The sequence below is a fragment of the Phyllobates terribilis genome, unplaced genomic scaffold (genome assembly GCF_046119375.1).
Source record: "Phyllobates terribilis strain yellow unplaced genomic scaffold, ASM4611937v1 Scaffold_5__5_contigs__length_657084704, whole genome shotgun sequence".
In the NCBI taxonomy this organism is placed as follows: Eukaryota; Metazoa; Chordata; class Amphibia; order Anura; family Dendrobatidae; genus Phyllobates; species Phyllobates terribilis.
This window is the reverse complement of record NW_027362765.1, coordinates 119,940,156-119,950,019: the sequence shown is the minus strand read 5'-3', so window position 1 is coordinate 119,950,019 and position 9,864 is coordinate 119,940,156.

Below are 9,864 nucleotides of genomic sequence, written 5' to 3'. Positions count from 1 at the left end.
TAATTTTACATACTGTGGGAATAAGATCATATGTACATGCTTTTACGTCAGAATTATTGCTTAAACTAAAGCTTTGCAAACATGAGGTTATGCAAAAAAAACTGACTTTTAGTATATTTGTGCCATTTTTTTCCCAGCTCCAACAAAGTGGGCAACCCTTCATCATCAAATTCATGACGTGCAACAGCATTCCTCATGCCACAAATCTCGTTTCAGTCCCAAATTGTAGTAATATTTGTGGCAAGGCACACCAGATTCATTATAAGGAATCTGGCATTTTGCACTCCACCTAGCCCCCTCATCAAGACCGGAGTGAAAATCGGGGCCTATAATTGCTAAAGGGAACCTGTCAGCTGATTCATGCTGCACTATATAGTTAGAAGATCTGGAAAGGGACCATTCTGAGAGAGGAGTCCCTGGCCGGCTTTGCCCAACATCAACGCAGGTGATTGGCAGGACTCTCCCAAAATGAGAGACCTATAAATCACTTTGCGTGGGGCATAGTGAAGCAGTCTAGGGGCGAAGTCCGACTAGTCTAGTCTCCGGCCAGACCTTTTTAATATGCCTGACTGTACTTGTGCAGCCAGGCTCTGATTCGGGCTGCCTGTGATTTCAGCAGCATAAATCAGCTGGCAGGTTGCCTTTAAGTTACATAAAGGTTTTTCCGAGCATGTCATATTATAGAGCTATCCTTATGATAGATCATTAGAAGCACTCCTCGCATCGAAGTTTTTATCCTAATATATTTCAAGAATCATATTATATAGCACAGTGTACTTAAAATTGCTAATTTTGCCCTTCTCAGTTAATTATTCTCTTTGCTCTATGTAAAAACAGGAAGTCTCTTGTCCCTGCATTTATCATTCCCCTCTTCAACTCCTGACCCAGCTGCTCCTTCCTTCCCCCTGCTATAGTCTTTTATGCATATTCATGCAGACAAAATTAACCACCTGTTTAAAAAAAAAAAAAACGTTTAATATATTCAGTTTGGGGTTTTTCTTTAAAACTGTATCAAAAAGGCTCATCTAGAAAACTCCTCACTACTCCAGTCAGTGCATTCCTGCTATTCTACATCTATTCCATAACTGGTGGCAGAAGGACCAGCTCTAAGGACGGTGAAGCAAGATTCAGAGCTTCTTCAGTCTCCTGCAGAATTTATGAAACCGACTTGGCCAGATGGAATTTCAGGATAAAATCCCCAGCAGCCGACCATTCAGTCCACAGCCAGTCTGGTGGAGAAGAACGCTCCTAACAGAAGATGCCAAAAATGAGGAGGATGATACCCTATAGGAGGAATACCAGCACCTGCACCAATACAAAAAAAGACTAATAATGGCAAGATTTTCTTAAATCTTTGTCCTATCTTCTTTCCCCAGCGGCTGTATTTGACATAGGAACAAAAAAACAAGGCAGATTCAGGAGAGCAGCTGCATTTACACCAAGTAAAATAAAAATTACATATTTATGGCAGGGACAGGTTCTTCTCAAAACCAGGGCTCATGCAGACAACCTGTAATAAGGCAAACAATGAGTATGTCCCCCATTTCATTTTGAGCAGGGATGTCAAACTCAAACACATAGAGGGACAAAATTAAAAAACTGGACAAACTCGTGGGCCAACTAGTATACAAAATAATGGGCCCCACCATAGTCCCCCATGCAGAATAATGGGCCCCACCATAGTCCCCCATGCAGAATAATGGGCCCCACCATAGTCCCCCATGCAGAATAATGGGCCCCACCATAGTCCCCCATGCAGAATAATGGGCCCCACCATAGTCCCCCATGCAGAATAATGGGCCCCACCATAGTCCCCCATGCAGAATAATGGGCCCCACCATAGTCCCCCATGCAGAATAATGGGCCCCACCATAGTCCCCCATGCAGAATAATGGGCCCCACCATAGTCCCCCATGCAGAATAATGGGCCCCACCATAGTCCCCCATGCAGAATAATGGGCCCCACATAGTCCCCCATGCAGAATAATGGGCCCCACATAGTCCCCCATGCAGAATAATGGGCCCCACATAGTCCCCCATACAGAATAATGAATAATGGGCCCCACATAGTCCCCCATACAGAATAATGAATAATGGGCCCCACATAGTCCCCCATACAGAATAATGGGCCCCACATAGTCCTCCATACAGAATAATGGGCAGAATATAGTCCTGCATACAGTATAATGGGCAGAATATAGTCCCCCATACAGAATAATGGGCCCCACATAGTCCTCCATACAGAATAATGGGCAGAATATAGTCCCCCATACAGAATAATGGGCCCCACATAGTCCTCCATACAGAATAATGGGCCCCACATAGTCCTCCATACAGAATAATGGGCAGAATATAGTCCTCCATACAGTATAATGGGCAGAATATAGTCCCCCATACAGAATAATGGGCCCCACATAGTCCTCCATACAGAATAATGGGCAGAATATAGTCCCCCATACAGAATAATGGGCCCCACATAGTCCTCCATACAGAATAATGGGCCCCACATAGTCCTCCATACAGAATAATGGGCCCCACATAGTCCTCCATACAGAATAATGGGCCCCACATAATCCTCTATACAGAATAATGGGCAGAATATAGCCCCCCATACAGAATAATGGGCCCCACATAGTCCTCCATACAGAATAATGGCCCGACATAGTCCCCCATACAGAATAATGGGCCCCACATAGTCCCCCATACCGAATAATGGGCCCCACATAGTCCTCCATACAAAATAATGGGCCCCACATAGTCCTCCATACAGAATAAAGGCCCGACATAGTCCTCCATACAGTATAATGGGCAGAATATAGTCCCCCATACAGAATAATGGGCCCCATATAGTCCTGCATACAGAATAATGGGCAGAATATAGTCCTGCATACAGAATAATGGGCAGAATATAGTCCCCCATACAAAATAATGGCCCCACATAGTCCCCCATACAGAATAATGGCCCCACATAGTCCTCAATACAGAATAATGGCCTCACATAGTCCTCCATACAGTATAATGGGCCCCACATAGTCCTCCATACAGTATAATGGGCCCCACATAGTCCTCCATACAGTATAATGGGCCCGACATAGTCCTCCATACAGTATAATGGGCAGAATATAGTCCCCCATACAGAATAATGGGCCCCACATAGTCCTGCATACAGAATAATGGGCCCCACATAGTCCTGCATACAGAATAATGGGCAGAATATAGTCCCCCATACAGAATAATGGCCCCACATAGTCCTCAATACAGAATAATGGCCTCACATAGTCCTCCATACAGTATAATGGGCTCCACATAGTCCTCCATACAGTATAATGGGCTCCACATAGTCCTCCATACAGAATAATGGCCCCACATAGTCCTCCATACAGAATAATGGCCCCACATAGTCCTCCATACAGAATAATGGCCCGACATAGTCCTCCATACAGTATAATAGCCGCACATAGTCATCCATACAGTATAATGGCCCACACAGGGGTGGCGGTTCTGGTGTCGTAGGCCAAATATAATCACCCTGCAGGCCAGCAGTGGTCCCAACCTTTCTTACCTTGAGAGCCACAATCTGGTATGCCCAGCGACAGCTCTAGAAGAGATCTGCATGGAGGAATGAGCCAACATACCAGCAACAGCGTGTGCCAACCTTGTGAAGACTTACAGAAAACGTTTGACCTCTGTCATTGCCAACACAGGATATATCACAAAGTATTGAGATGAACTTTTGTAATTGACCAAATACTTATTTTCCACCAAAATTTGCAAAAAATTTCTTTCCAAATCAGACAATGTGATTTTCAGGATTTGTTTTCTCATTTTGTCTCTCATAGTTGAGGTCTACCTATGATGTCAATTACAGGCCGACCTCATCTTTTTAAGTGGGATAATTTGCACACTAGGTGGCTGACTAAATACTTTTTTTCCCCACTGTATACACACACACATATATATATTATATACACCTCAGGCATCAGTAGTCATGTAGTGTGATTTACATATCCCAATACTCATCATTTGCCCAAAATGTCACTGCTCCTACTTACTAGAAGAGGTGATTCAGGTTATTATAGTTAGTCCTTGTACATGGCAGAGCAATGTGTGCACAGAGCCTGAAAAGACCTATAGGCACATGATATGGCACTATGGGGATATTCTCCACTAGAAATAATGGACCCCTTCCTGCAGGGGGTGGTAGACAATAGGTCATTGTACAAAGCCCTGGAGGATTAACAAATACAAATCTGTTCAGAAAAAAAGCTCCCACACCTTTATTAATGCATAAACTTTGGTGGAAGATACGGGAACTACAACAAATAGAGGGATGTTAACAATTTACTTCAATATTGGAAACTCCTTGGTTAGTTAAGCTGACAACTCTTGACTGGCTTTGAGAGGTGGAAGGAGAAGGTGGTGAGAAGGGTTTTGGATAATGTGTTTAAGTCTTTCGCACAACTGCAGGAGGAGTTTGCGTTAAGTCAAAAGGACATTTATAAATTTCTTCAACTGCGCTACGCGTTTAACGCTGATTTCTCAAAGTCTGGCTTGAAAGTGTGGAAACAAAATTCTGTTATACAGTTAAAAAGTAAACTAAGTAGTTCATATGGGGTAATATTGTTGCTTTATAGATCTTTGTTATCATTTGTGCTAAGAAAACACCCAGTGCATAGCAAGGAGAGGTGGGAAGCTGAGATTGGTCCAATAGAAGGACAATGGATAGAGATATAGGAAAGGATCTCCTAGCTCTCTCTTAGTGAAGCACATGGACTTTCCCAACTTTATTTGATACATAATGTATATAGGACACCAGTGTTTTTGTTTAAAATTGGGGCTAGGATAGATGCGTGTTGCTCTGAAGCCGCATCAACACTTCATATGATGGAGAAATATTGGAGGAAAGCAATAGGGCTGATTAGACGAGTCTTCAAGGTGGGCCTGGGAACAACGCCACTAGTCTGTATACTGGGGTATGTGGAAGACCTTCAGATAACTGTGCCAGCATCCTGTACTTAGCAAGAAAACTAATAGCCCGGCATTGGTTGGATACTAAGAGCCCAACCAAAAAGGAATATATTAACAAAGTAAACTGGTTCTTAAATATGGAAAAAGAGGTATATAAGAAAAAAGAGGGGCTATCAATAAATTTGAACAAATTTGGGCTTCGTGGATTGAATCAGGGCTACCCTCTAGGGAACTGGTGAGCTATAGGATGGGCCTGATGTAATAAGGAGGACTCCTAGGTATTGGATCTATGTATATTTCCGGTGTAGTAAGTATGTATATATTACAATGATACTCAAAGAGAGATGTTCCTTCTTTTGGCTTTATTACTAAGGTGACGATTGTGATGTTTTCTTTGTGGATTTTTTCTCTTCTCTTTTCTTTCCGCCCTCTTTCCTTGCCCTTTCGCTCTTTCCACTTCTTTCCATCTCCTATGTGGTTTTTCTTGTTGAATACGGTTTTGATTATGTATTATTTGTGTTTAAAAACTTTGTTGGAAAATTTAAATAAAAATGCTTTATTAAAAAAAAAAAATAAAATAACGGAACACATTGTACCAAGTCTGGCAGAAATCCCTCCTGCAGATATGTAGCAGGACGTGTGGGCGCCCCATTATCGCTGTGTGTATGAGCACCTAGCAATGATCTGCACACTAACCAAAACTAGCGGTCTAATACCGTGTGGTACCTCTTGAAACACTGGTCAACGCACAGCCCGGGCTTACTGGGACAATCGAGACAATGGTAACGACTGTCTTTCCTAATGCCGCGCCTGTAACAAACCCTGCAGCGTTTCTGTGGATTGGACTTCTTTGGGGTCGCTGGAATTTTGCTCAAGAAATGTCTACCCGTGAGCCGGGAAATAGTGTCATCTGCTAACACGTCCTCCACGTCATATCCGATTGTCACCAGCTGGGTGATCAGCTCAGTCTGAAACTTCAGAAAGGAAAAGGGGCTTCCTGGATTAGCGGTCTGATAAACGACGTAGGAGTTCAAGGCTGCCAGCTGGATCAGGTGGATGGCCACCTTCTTGTACCAGGCAGCGCTCTTTCGGACGGCTTGGGAGAGGGGTAACGTTTCTTCCGATCTGTCTGCGGCACCCATGTATTTATTGTAATCTCGGAGGCACACTGGCTTGAGAGTAGGTGCCCGGTGGTGAGCGCTCCGCATTGGGGTGGTAGACTCATCGTGGATGGTGGACAGTAGAAGGAGACTTATCCTCTCAGTGTATTTGAGGGCAAGTAGGTCTCCATTTCTTAGGGCAAAAGATTCTCCCTGATTTGGCCTTTTAGCAAGCAGCTGGTGTGGCAGACCCTGCCGGTTACGACTTAGGATGCCACAAGCCACCATGTTACAACATCTGAGGGCATTAAAAAGGGAAACGGAGGTGTAATCATTATCCACATATAAGTGGTACCCCTTGTGGAGAAGGGGTTCCACCAAGTCCCACACCACCTCTCCGCTGCTGCTCAGGTTAAAAGGACACTTAGAAGAATTTGGAGATTTTTCCTTCCCTTCACCAATTTTAAAAGACCTTGTGTACCCTGTAGCACTTTCACACAATTTATAAAATTTGATGCCATGGCTTGGGAGCTCACTGGGCATGTACCCGGACATCACCCGCCCTTTGTAAAGTAGATGGGACTTATTAATGGTAAGATTTTGGGATGGTGTGTAAACTTCTGCAAATCGTGCATTCAGGCTACTAATAAGGGGCCTGAGCTTCTGCAGATGGTCTGGGTTGGGGAGCACAGTCGGCTCAACACTATTGAAATGTAGGAAGCGGAGCAGCAGCTCATACCGGTTTCTGGTCATAATGGCAGAGAACAACGGAAGACACAAGACGGAGTGCAAATCCCAGTATGACCTGATGGTGGGTTTTTTAACAAAGCCCATTGCTAAGGTAAGTCCCAGAAATTTTTTGAGCTCTTGCACATTGGTGGGGTGCCACTGAAGGGCTTTGGAATGAGAGGTGTGGGGGCCGGCAGTAATGGACTGCTCAGCATAAAGGTTGGTGTAGATAACCATCTCCTCCAGAATTTCGTGTGTTACAAACGCGTGGAAAAAATCAGCAATTTGGAAATTTATAGTATCGATATTAACTCCAGGTTTGGCAGTAAATGAGGGAATATTGGGGGGTTTAAAGTCAGGAGCCGTCCACACCAAGTCTTCTGTACTAGAACAAGGGGCATCACCACCATCTTCTGACAATGTCACTTCTATCTCTGCCACACCACCTTTACCATCATCGGACGCCTCCGTGCGACATTTCTTAGCCCGCAGCTTCTCTGTACAAGAATCAGCATCCGAGGGCAAATATTCAGAATCTGAGCCATCGCTGCAATCACTGTCCAACTCCTCACTGAAGTCAAAGGTCTCGTCTGCCGGAAAATGCTCGGCCGCCATCTCTATGAACACAAAATCCAACAGATGGCAAGAATTTATACTAAAAAGTAAGGTGCGACCAACACAGGATACGGAAAAAAATAAAAACTGTCTACAACTAAAGGGTTAACAATTTCTATAAACAAAACACAACGGATCACAGGCTGATAGGTGGGTGCATGGGAAATCGGGGGATGGGGCACAGACAGGAAATGGGGAGAGGAGGCCCGGGGTATTATGGCGAGGATAGATTAGGGGATGGAGGGAAGCTGGTGCAGTACAGGAGGGGAGGAGCAGAGGACATAACTACTGTACAGGGCAGACTGTCCTGTGTGTACAGGGCGTGAACGTATTGGGAGATACTTAGATCTCTGCAGTCCTGCCTTCTGCTCTGCAGACTATCCTCCTGCTTTCTAGCCCCCAGCGATGCTCTGCAGCTCCTGGTTTGTCTCCGAACGCACAGTGAAGTGTTCAAGGTTCGGAGCAGGGGGCGGGGCTTGGCTGAGATCTCTGATAGGCTGCATAGAGAGGGCGTTGACCCTAACGCCCTGCCCATTTTTAAATTTAAACCCTGCAAGCTCGGCCTCTTAGCAAATGGTTCAGATTTCTGATTGGTTTAAAAGTGAAGGGGGCGGAGTTAGTGTTAAACCTACTCCAACCCTCTCTAGATGGCAATATCAAAATATCACACAGGATGAGAGATACAGTTAGGCTGTGTGCCCACGTAGCGTTTTTCAAGCGTATATGCTGCGGAATTTCCGCAGCGTAAACGCTTGAAAAACGCATGTAGATCCGCACCCCATGGTCCCCAATGGCATTCCGCAATGTCAATGCCCATGCTGCGGATTTTTCCGCAGCGTATATGCTGCAGTCAAAAATCCGCAGCATGTTCATTAATTTTGCGGAAGCGCTGCGGAATCAATGTGCGGATGGTACCCAAGTCTGGAGGAGAGGAGACTCTCCTCCAGACCTGGGTACCAAAGAACCTGTAAAAAAAAGAATAAAATAAAGTTTATACTTATCTTCTGATGTTTTCCCTCCGTCGCGCTGTTGTCTGAAGGACCTGCCACGTCATTGAGTCATGTGACCCACCACATGACTCAATGACATCACCGCAGGTCCTGCACACAACAGCGTGAGCCGCTCAAGCCTCCGGACGGGGCAGAGAATGCATCGGAAGGTGAGTATAAAGTTTATTTTTTTATTTTTTACCATTCTGAACAAGTTGTCAAGCACTTTTCCAAGTGATGCTTGGAGAAGTGCTTGATAACCCGCATGCGGAAATGCATGCAAAGACGCCTCACAAACGCTTCTACCTGGCGGGAAAACCGCATGTAATATCCGCATGCGATTTTCCCGCCAGGGAGAAGCGTAAAAAATATGCTTCAGGTCCGCAACGTGGGCACATAGCCTAACTCAGCAGACAGTATCACACATCATAGGCTTAGATACAGCAGCTTAACAGACAGAACCATTTAGACTTGGCTTTGATATATGGGTTTCGCAGAAATAACACAGGCTAGGCTTAGATACAGTATCTAAGAAGAAAGTATCACACAGGACAGGCTTTGAGACAATAGCTTTTCAGATAGTATCTTAGGTAACAGACATATACAGCAGCTCAGCAGACAGTATCATAAAAATATAGGCAGCTCAACAGACAATGATTTAGGATAGGCTTAGATACAGTGGCTTAGCTGACATTATCACACAGGTTCAGATACACAATCCCTGCAGACATCATCACACAATATAAGCTTAGATACAGCAGCTCAATAAACAGCACCATTTAGAATAGGCTTAGATACATGGGCTCAGGAGACAGTATCACACATCATAGGCTTAATAGTGACATAGCAGACAGTGTCATATGTAATGGGCTTAGAAGGTACAGCAAACTCATAGAAAGTATCACACTAAACAGAACTGGATATGCCAACACAGCAAACCATGTCAGACTCCAAACACTTATCTACAGTGGCTCAGCACACAATGTCGCAAATGACAGGCTTAGATGCAGCAGATCTGCAAAAATCATACATGACAGGTTTAGATACACCGGCTCCACAGACATACAGGTGCTTCTCACTAAATTAGAATATCCTGAAAAATATAATTTATTTCATTTCTTCAATACAAAAAGTGAAACTCATATATTATATAGAGTCATTACAAACAGAGTGATCTATTTCAAGTGTTTATTTCTGTTAATGTTGATGATTATGGCTTACAGCCAATGAAAACACAAAAGCCATTATCTCAGTAAATTAGAATACTTTATAACAACAGCTTGAAAAATGTTTTTAAATCCAAAATGTTGGCCTACTGAAATGTATGTTCAGTAAATGCACTCAGTACTTGGTCGGGCTCCTTTTGCATCAATTACTGCATCAATGCGGTGTGGCATGGAGGCGATCAGCCTGTGGCACTGCTGAGGTGTTATGGAAGCCCAGGTTGCTTTGATAGCAGCCTA